The 10,116-nt window shown below is 47.1% G+C and overlaps 1 long non-coding RNA gene across 2 annotated transcripts in view; it reads right to left on the reverse strand.

Annotated features, from left to right (window-relative positions):
* The window catches only part of LOC142023522 (uncharacterized), a 115,977-nt gene extending 106,084 nt beyond the window's left edge, over positions 1 to 9,893 (reverse strand). For both annotated transcript variants that reach the window (XR_012648250.1, XR_012648249.1), the window contains exon 1: positions 9,514 to 9,893. This is a non-coding gene — a long non-coding RNA (uncharacterized LOC142023522). The remainder of the gene's footprint in view (positions 1 to 9,513) is intronic.
* Between the last annotated feature and the right edge of the window lie 223 nt (positions 9,894 to 10,116).

The raw sequence follows: 10,116 nt of genomic DNA on the forward strand, positions 1-10,116 counted from the left end.
TTCTACATGCAGCCTGGGCACACCCCTCTGCCACCACCCTCTGTGCATCTCACACGCTGGGGCCCTGCACTTATCTCTCCCTAGTGCCTTCCGAGCTCTGTGAATCAGCTGGTTTGCCCCCCAGCCCCGCTCCTCCTCTGCCCTCACAGAGCTTGAAAGCTGCAAATCAGCTGATTCACGGTGCTCCAGAAATACTAGAAAAGAGGGGGAGGAGAAAGGACAACGTGCTCAGGAAGGAGGCAGGGAAGAGGTTGGGTGAGGGGGTGAAGGGGAGGGGTGGAGCGGTGGTGCGGTCTGGAGTGCAGAGGGAGGGTCGTGCAGCCTCTTGCAAACTGAGAAGTGACACACTTTTAAGCAAGGGCACATGTGAGGTGCCAGCAGATTGCACACAACATCGCAAGAGCCGTGTGCTCCCTCTGCTTCTTGATGGGCCTTTTGCCAGCAATTTAATTGGTCCCAATAACAGATCAGTGTGTGTTGCAAAGGCAGGAGAAAGAAGAAGCAGCAAGTGCAATGTGTTTAAGCTTATTCTTGTGATCACAGGCAGTGCACGTACCCGATTTTGATCTTGCGGCCCACTGAGATGAAGGACGGCCACGCACGTGGCCCACTCACTAGCCTAGGTTACCCAGCACTGCACTATATTGCTAGGAAATAGCTCTCCAAAGCCGTGTCTACACGTGCACGCTACTTCGAAGTAGCGGCACTAACTTTGAAATAGCGCCCGTCACGGCTACACGCGCCGGGCGCTATTTCAAAGTTAACTTCGACGTTAGGCGGCGAGACGTCGAAGTCGCTAACCCCATGAGGGGATAGGAATAGCGCCCTACTTCGACGTTCAACGTCGAAGTAGGGACTGTGTAGTCGTTGCGCGTCCCGCAACTTCGAAATAGCGGGGTCCGCCCTGGCGGCCATCAGCTGAGGGGTTGAGAGATGCTCTCTCTCCAGCCCCTGCGGGGCTCTATGGTCACCATGGGCAGCAGCCCTTAGCCCAGGGCTTCTGGCTGCTGCTGCGGCAGCTGGGGATCCATGCTGCAGGCACAGGGTCTGCAACCAGTTGTAGGCTCTGTGTATCTTGTGTTGTTTAGTGCAACTGTGTCTGGGAGGGGCCCTTTAAGGGAGCGGCTTGCTGTTGAGTCCGCCCTGTGACCCTGTCTGCAGCTGTTCCTGGCACCCTTATTTCGATGTGTGCTACTTTGGCGTGTAGACGTTCCCTCGCAGTGCCTATTTCGATGTGGTGCCGTGCAACGTCGAAGTTGAACATCGACGTTGCCAGCCCTGGAGGACATGTAGATGTTACTCATCGAAATAGCCTATTTCGATGTTGCTAAATCGAAATAAGCTATTTCGATGTTGGCTTCACGTGTAGACGTAGCCCAAATGGTGCAAGAAACGTAATGGTGACCATTGAATTGTATTATTCTGACAAAGGTCTAAGGCAGGGGTCAGCAACCCCCCAGCACGGGTGCCAAAATTGGCACGCAAGCTGATTTTCATCAGCACGCGAGGTGGGAGCTCAGCCCTGTCCCTCCTCCTACATGCAGCCAGGAGCTTGCTCAAAGCCATGCTGCCTGAGGATTAACAACCACCATCTGAATGGTAAAGCTCTGCGTCTTCATTTATTTATTAATGAAGCTGTTGTAAGTAGAACTATTAGTGGCTTAAAAAGTATCACCGGCACTGGGACCCTACATAGAGGTCAAAGGGTCAAACTTCAACACTTCTTCTTGGAAAGGTTGCTGGCCTTTGGTATAAGGATTGATGACTATATTAGGCATAGTCAGTCAAGCCGGACCGTCCTCCAGTTTTATTCCCTTAGTTTTACATCACTGATTTCATAGATGTCGCTTACAAGAGCACATGTAAAGCAGTGTGTAATCAGACCTATCACTCTGAAGATTTACAGATGTCTTCTAGCATTACATGGAAGGAGTATTATTCTATCAGCCAACATCTATTTCTTGAGGGTTTTTTTAATGCGGAAAAATCTCAGTGGCATTTCACTCTATTTGTCTCTTAAAACCAGTGAATCATCAAAAAGAAAAGTCATAAAGAGAAAAATAGCTCATATGTATGCCTCTGTGGTCAGTGAAATCACTGACAACAGGTATAATGGGAATAATTATATATTGCTGAACGCTGAGAAACATTACCCAAAGCCCAGCTCGGAAGGCCAGTTTCAGAATTGTTCAGCAGTCAGTTTCAAATTTGCAAGGGCCAGGTTCAGAGGAGTTCAGATTTGTGCAATTACAGGGAACAATCCTTCCCTAGTGCCTTTTAGGTGCTGACAGTCACCTTTGGGGGGGGGGCTAGCTCAGTGGTTTGTGCACTAGCCTGCTTAAACCCAGGGCAGTGAGCTCAATCCTTGAGGGAGCCATCTAGGGCAAGTAGATTTTTTTCTTTTTTTTTGAAATCTAGCGGGCATGGTGACAGATCCTGCCATGAGGGCAGGGGACTCAATGACCTCTCAAGGTCCCTTCACATTCTATGAGATAGGTATATCTCCATATAACAATTATATTTCACTGAGCAATAGCAACATAATACATTGATTTCCGTGGGGTTTTTAACTGACTTTTAAGTCGGGAAATATCTTGTCAATAGAAACTCAAGTATCCAGCTACATCCTAATATAATATTTGGAGAATCTGGCACTGTTGTGTACTGATTTTTTTATATATGAGTAAATATTATTTGAGTTCTGTTTTTATAATACTAGGGTCTGAGCCTGAAAGCCCTTACTCACCTGAGTATTTCTTTCCTCAATTCACTAACAGCACCAACGTTTTTGGGACAACTTTCAGAGAGCAGTATGGTACAGTGGCCGCAGCACTAGCACTGGATATGGGTTAGGGGTACACAAAGTGGGGGGCAGGCCCACTAGAAGGGGGCGTGAAATTTCATAAGCATGATCAGCTGCTGGGTCTCAAGCTAATACATCTCATTAGAAATGCTGAAATATGTTACAGTTTTTATGTACATGTATTCACATTTCTATACCGATTCATAAAGCTTTTAAAGTCTACAGACTTATTTTCTTACAAGTGCCAAAAGAGGTTGTTGGGTTTTTCCCATATGACCATAACCAAAATTTCCATCAGTTTGGATTACATTAAACAAGTTGCGGGGGTGGGAGTTGCTAATTGCAGGGATGAAAAATGCGGCCCAATGTAAAAAGTTTTCTCACCCCACACCTAGGAGACCTGGATTCTTTGCTCTGCCATAATCTTCCTGTAGTTTAGCCTAGAACACCGTCTAGCTAACAGTGGTCTTGTGAGAATAAATACACTGAGGATTGCAAAGCTCAGATACTGCAGTGATGAGGGACATATATTGATCTTACACAGACAGCGAGAACCTGCAGGATCAGCTCCTACAACTTTTTGCTTCTCACACCTATTTCGCCTTCACTGGTCCACTTTTCATTCCCACACTCGGGCCGTGTCTATACTTGCCCCCGACTTCGAAGGGGCATGGTAATCAGGGCCACGGGACATTACTAATGAAGAGGCACAGTGAATACGCAGCACTTCATAAGAGTAATTTTTACCCGTGGCAACTTCGAAGCGGCAAACTTCGACATGCCGGCATGCCATGTAGCCGTGGGTACTTTGAAGTGCTCGCACTACTTCGAAGTCCCCTTACTCCTCAAAATTTTGATCAGTTACTTACTGCTCCAATTTAAAATGATTATTGATTGGTACTGAACACTGCAAATCTCCTGATTCACAGCGTTCTGGAAATGTTGGAAGAACAGGGGAGGAAAACGGACAGGATGCACTTGGGGAAGGAGACAGGGGAGAGGCCAGTGGGGAGTTTGAGGGGAGAGGTGGAGTGGTGTTGGAGCCTGTACTGCAGGGGATAAGTTAGCCACTCTGTTTCTATTGGGGGTTTCTAATTCAATGTATTATGAGTCCAGTGTTCTCTGGAAGCTGAGCACTTGCACAGTCACGCAGGAGAGATTCAGCTGATTAGCAGAGTGCCCACTGCCAGCAGCGTGTTTCTATCGGTGATGCACATCCACACATGCCTTTGTGCATATAACACCATTAGAGGGAGCACTAATTACCCACTACAAGATCACAAGTCAGACCCTTTATTACCTAAGTGAAATAAGCTGGTGCCGATCTAGTTTAGTGGCAAGGAATTGGTGTAAAACAAAGCCATGGTTGCAGACAGATTATTGTTGGCAGCCTCCAGGGAGAGGCTAAGGACTTACTGGGCGTTAATTAACCCCTCAGTCTGACGACTTCCACGCAAGGCTGAGGCAGATGAGTGGTGGAGCTCCTTGTTGCTGCCTGTCATATAGACAATGACACTACTCCAGCGTCCAGTACTGCCAGCCCGATGGCCTTCCATGACTGCTCAGTCAAAACAAGGACTGAACATGAAACAAATATAGAAATTTCCCCAGTGTGTGAATCTAAACCCCAACCTAATGCAGCTCTGAGAAATTGAAAACCAAACATCTCTGCCAGGGTGAGCGCAGCTGTGGAACCAGGAGGCTTTACTGTCCCTGTACTGTGACAAGGCACGGCTAGTAAGAGCCCAAGGGTCACTGACACTGCTGGGTCACTGAGCAGAGCGTAGGCAGGGCCATCCTTAGGCTTTATGGAGCCCTATGTAGCACTGTGAAAGTGGTGCCCCTGTGCCCTATGGCAGCCAGGTTGTGGGGGGTGGTGGTATTTTAGAGATGTGATTTTATAATCTTCCACCACATGCTAATGAAATATTTTTAGAACAAATTTTAAACCCAGGTGTTGTCGACTAACACAGTAAATTCAGAAACTGACTGTCTATACCTGGGGTTGGCAAATGCCTATTAAATGGCTTCTTTAGCACTTGACTGGCTCTTTCATGGGCTCTATGTTCTGCTAATAGCTCTGGCCAGCTTCTTTGGTTCTAAGTTAATTAGATCCTCTCCACAGGAAGCAGAGCCACAGAGCAGAGACAGGAAAGGCAGACAGGTGGACATTAAGACCTGGAGGTGCCCCAAATTTTTGGGTGCCCTACGCAGCTGTGTCTTCTGTGTATGGGTAAGGATGGATCTGAGAACAGCTTTCACGGAAGGGAATTAATCAATTTCTGTTGAGGGTTTACTGACCCTTGGTTGGTAATTGCTGGGCTTATGAGGCAATTGGCTTAGTGATTGGGAGGCTATGTGTGAGAAAGACAGGAAGAAGGGGCACTCGGCGGATAACCGTGGGCTGAGGACAGACAGTGGCATGGAAGTCTATTCCTCTTTTAACCCAGCAAGCCATTTTGTTATACTTTGTGAGTGAAAAACAAATTTCCATGGGGTGAAAAAGTGACGAGTTGGTGTATGTTTGCGGTCAAGAGATCAAGAAATGGGGAAGTAGTATGACACACTGGGTAGTGATGGAGCCTCCCTGTGATACCTGCCGTTATATTTCTAAGGACTCTCCCTGTGGCTAAAGACAGCAAGTATTTTGTTCTACGAGTTGCTGCAGCCTGTTACAGAGGATAGCCACACATGGTGCTCTCTCTTGGAAAATGTACTCGCATGCTTTCCCTTAATGTAAAATAAAAACCCTTTCAGACTAAAAGGACACAGATGCTCTTTATGTATCAAAAACCACAAAGCAAGAGTTCAAATAAATCACACTGACAATGGGAACTCCAGCCATCCATTCTGCACCTGGCCTCCCAACACAGCAGCACAAATTCACCAATACTAGTTTTGATCACACAAGACACTACATATCCTCAGCTCCCGTTGACTTGCACTGGGGTAGCTCCCCACAATGCAACAAGCTATATTTCTGAGAAGATTGTTTATGTTCAGAATCATTAAAGCAACTAGGTGCATCCCTGTCAAATGCTAGGAACTACCAAATGGTCAGCCGACAGTGAAGAAAACCTGGGGAGGTCTCAGCTGCAATGCCGAGTCCAGGTTGGACCATCGCGCTTTTAAAAAGTGAGAACCAATTGGAGAGAGTCTGGAAGAAAGCAACAAAGAAGTAACAGGAGGTTTAGAAAACCTGAGTTATGAAGAATGGCTAGAAGAACTGGACACTTTCAGACTAGAGGAGAGAGGGCTGAGAGAACAGCCTGTGCAACCTGATACAGTCCATGTAAAAAGTTCCAACAAAGTGGATGCTGATTAATTGTTCTTCAGGTCCACTAAGGGCAGGATAAGAAGTAATCTGCTGAGTTTGCAGTGAAGGAGATCCATGATAGATATTAGGAAAAACTTTCTAACTATAAGGCTAGTTAAGATCTGCAACATGTTATCTCAGGAGGTTGTGGAAGCCCCAGATGCGGGGATTTTTAAGAAAAGGCCAGGCAAACACCTGTGAGTGGTGGTCCAGGGCACATTTAATCCTACTTCAGCACAGGGGGATGGAGTTGATGAGCTCCTGAGGTCCCTTCCAGTGCAACATTTCTACCATTCGCTTGAGAAAGCTACTGAAAATGTCCCTTTAAGGGGAGACGAGGTGCTGCTGCAGCAGCATTTCTGGGAAATGTGAGACATTATATGATCTTAATTCATTCCAGAGTTTCCCTTTTACTCTTTAACAATACAGTTCAGTCTTCAGTTCAAGCCATAATGCCTAATGGCTTGTGGTCAGCTGAGCTTATCCAACTGCTCTGTGCCAGGTTAAAAAATAAACAAAGCTGCATTTAGTGAATGGTACAGTCAGAGGGGTTTGCAATGCTCCCTTTCCAAAACCTGCAATTGTAGATGCTTCCATAGGGTTTGTGGAAGAGAAATAATTCAGCAATGCCCTTCTGCAAAATGCCATAAGACCTGCCTATTTTATGTAGATGTGAACATTGTATTAGGAAATACAAAGTTTGGGGAAATTTTCAGAGTTATTATTTCACTATGAGTAAAGGGCATATCTAGAGCTCGCTTTAAGAACATGACTTCCACACGCCATCTGAGATGAACTAAAGAGTGCAACCTGGACAAATGTTAAACAGCTAGAGCAAGAAGCCTGATTTATCAGTACAACACTCAAAGCAGTGCAAGACGGAAATAAAGGGCAGAAACTGGTGGACACCGTATTCATCAGGTGGGATGGGGAGATACAGAAAGGGCAGAGAGGCCCTACCTGAGATCTGGGATTCATTGTGCTAGAAGCTGCACATACACTTATCTTCATTGCAGACTTAACACAAGTGTAGCACCTAACTCAAATCTGATCCATGCACAAAACCTTCCAACTCAAGTTGCTGAGCCCATTGGCAGGTATAGACTACAGCATGAGCTGGATATTGCTAGCAGCAAGCAAGCTATGCTAGTTGCGTGGCCCATGTGTTACTTCACAGGAGGCAGTGAGGTTAACTGAGGGCATGAACTCTGCAGTGAAGACATACCCACAGTACGAGAGTGTCCCTGCCCTAAAGATCATACCCTCTTAAAACACAGAGGGCAGGAGGAGAAACAGAGCCACAGAGAAGCCATCATCTCCTCCCTGTCTGGGAGCGGGGGTGTCTGCCCACTGGACCAGGCTGTTTCCTAAGCAGTTTAAATATAAACTAAAAGTAAATTGAACTGGAGCATCTGAATTTGGCAAAGTTCCCCTCCCCCCTCGCCCACGGTAAGAAGTTTGCTTGACATCTCCCTCCAAGGTGTCTGTGCTCGTAGAGTTTGGCTAAACTCCATCCCAGGACGGAAAAGGCCTTGCAAGGCAAAGCAACCTGCAGGAGGAGGGAAGAAAGCACTTGCAATGAGATCTATGCAGATTTCTGTTAGGCTCACAGACATTGTTCTCCCCCACTTCATCGGTGTGTAACCCAGAGGCACAGAGACCACTGAGAAAAAGAGCGTGACATCTGCTCTACAGCCTTAGTTAAGAGTCGGATGGCTTTTAGCTCATTCAATAGAGGCCACTAAGGTCCCTGGTTTAGTCCCACCTGCTAACAACCAGCATCCATTGGCTTTACAGGTGTTGGCTCTTGAGCAGAACAAAGCTGAAGATAAGCTTTGGACCAGGTCCTCAGCCAGTGCAAATTCGCATAGCTCTACTGACATCAGTGAAGCCAGGTCTACACTGGAGAACAAAGCTGATCCCAGATACACAGTTCTAGCCACACCATTAGCATAGACCTATCAGGATCAACTTTGTTCCCTGGTGTAGATCAGGGCTCTTCGAGCTTGTGCTGATGTCCCTTGCTACACGTGATAGTGTGTAGTGCCGGGTGAACGGCTGAGCCTCGTGAGATCAATTTTGCCATGTCTTCAGAGACACGGCAAAATCAAACTCTGGAGGATTGATCTGGGCACATCAGACATATGGTAAGTATAGAGATACCCTAAGACTCTGGCCCTTTATGTGTACCTGTGAGGCTCCCTACCTCCTTTAGATCCTTCCTTTCCCACACCTTTCAATCTTTTAGGTTCCCTGCAAATTTAGTATCTTCCACTGTTTTCTACCATGTAACTAGCCATATGGGTCCAAGCTGTGTTCCCTGTAACTTGAGCACTTGGGTGGCCAACCAGCTGATTGGCAGAGTGCCCACCACTGCCCATAGCTGGCAACATGTGTTTATATTGGTGGTGCACATTTGCACATGCCTTGGTGAATGTAACAAAATGTATTCTGCCCATGGATGGAAAAAATTAGAGAGAACACTGGTCCTAAGATATTAAAGAGATACAGGTTACATCTACACTAGCACACTACATCGAAGTAGCCTATTTCAAAGTAACAACATAGAAATAGGCTACTTTGATGCGTATCATCTACTCGTCCTCTGGGGTTGGTGCCATCGATGTTCAATGTCAAAGTAGCGACGTTGAATGTCGAAAGGAGCCACCCCGGAAGGAAATGCGGAGTGTCCACACACACCAGCGCTCCCCGTCGAAATAAGGGGCCAGCAAAGCCTGAGGATGGGGTCACAGGCTGGACTAGCTCTTCTAGGGCAACAGCAAGATGCTCCCTTGAAGGGTCCCTCCCAGACACACTCGGCCTGCACAGCACAAGGTCCGCAGAGCCTACAACAAGTTGCAGACCCCATGCACACAGCATGGACCCCCAGATGCAGCAGAAGCAGCCAGAAGCCCTGGACTCATGGTTGCTGCACACGGTGACCACAGAGCCCCGCAGGGGCTGGGCAGAGCATCTCTCAATCCCTCAGCTGATAGCTGCCATGGAGGACCCTGCTATTTCGAAGTAGCCGGACATGGATTGTCTACACACACCCTACTTCAACGTTGAACATCAAAGTAGGGCGCTATTCCCATCTTCGGATAGGAATAGCGATTTTGACATCTCACCACCTAACGTCGATTTCAATGTTGAAATAGCGCATGGCACATGTAGACATGATGCGTGCTATTTCAACGTTGTGCCAGCTACTTCAAAGTAGACGGCTAGAGTAAACACACCCACAATGGGTGAGGTCAGAACAGTTTCTAGGGCTGGTAGAGAGAGAGAGAGACAGAGGAAGAGGAGGACAAGGAAGAAGTAGAGTTTGCTGTGGCTCAAATGCTCTTCTCACACCAACAGAAGCTGGGCCAGTAAAAGATACTACCTCACCTACCTTGTCCTTCTGAAATGGAAAACAGTTTGGAGACCATCACAGTCACATCCCCCATTCCAAATGTAGTAGCGTGGCTCTGAGGATCGGTCTAGTACAGATAAACTCCATGCACATCTGGGGGCACAAATCAAGAAGAGCCATGACGACAGGTACCAGCCTACAGAATGGAGCCTGTGAGCAGGCACCATGGAGCCAGAAAGCATTTGTCTAAGCAGGGCCAGACATACGCTAGCCAGCCCAAAATGTCAGATGCTCTTGTGCCATGCCAGTCCCCCCTGGAGGCATACGTCCATAAGTCTTCTTATTTGGCAGCAGCATCTCTCTGTTGAGCACTCGTTCCCTCTTTAAGGCCTGTATGGATTAATCTGCATGTGTCATGATGAAAGAGAGCCACGGCTCAGCCCACACTGGCACTTAAAGGATACCAGTGACACTGAATCTGCCTGCACCAGCCCTTTTCCTTTGCACTGCTTCCTGTGTTACATATCATCCAGCAGCTAAAGTATCTGGTTCTCCAAAACCATCTTCTAATTTAATTTCGGCACACTCGTCCATAACCATTTAAAGCTGGCTTGCGGTTTGAGTATTTTCAAGAAGCAGCTA

Source organism: Carettochelys insculpta, chromosome 20 (genome assembly GCF_033958435.1).
Source record: "Carettochelys insculpta isolate YL-2023 chromosome 20, ASM3395843v1, whole genome shotgun sequence".
Lineage (NCBI taxonomy): Eukaryota > Metazoa > Chordata > Testudines > Carettochelyidae > Carettochelys > Carettochelys insculpta.